Raw genomic sequence first — 402 nt, 5'->3', positions numbered from 1 at the left:
GGGCCCCGCCCTCTCCACCTCCTCCCCTGCGGCCCCCGGCCGACCGGCTCCGCCGCAGTGAGAGGGGCGGGGCAGGGGGGCCACGGAGTGAAGGGGAGTCGACGCGGCGTCAGAGGAGACCCCCGAGGTCGGGACAGCGAGTAGAGGACTCCCGGAGTGGACTGTGGGGACCCCCGGGTGAGAGTCGGAAGACCCTGCTAGTGTGTTCGGAATAAGAGAAGGGACCCGAAGTAGGGAGAGGACAAGGAGATCTGATAGGAACAGGAGGAGGGCGCCCTCGGGATGCAGTCATTAGACTGAGGGGATTCCTACGTGGGAGAGGACACAGGTTTTCCGAATAGTTAGAGGGGCCCTCAGAATAGGGGGGTGCAGCCAGCCCCGGAAGAGGGGAGAGGGTAAGGC

The sequence above is a fragment of the Carlito syrichta genome, unplaced genomic scaffold, assembly GCF_000164805.1.
Source record: "Carlito syrichta isolate Samal-C Ts95f unplaced genomic scaffold, Tarsius_syrichta-2.0.1 Scaffold115572, whole genome shotgun sequence".
Classification (NCBI taxonomy): domain Eukaryota; kingdom Metazoa; phylum Chordata; class Mammalia; order Primates; family Tarsiidae; genus Carlito; species Carlito syrichta.
The sequence above is the reverse complement of the archived record's forward strand: the minus strand, read 5'-3'. Positions refer to the sequence as shown.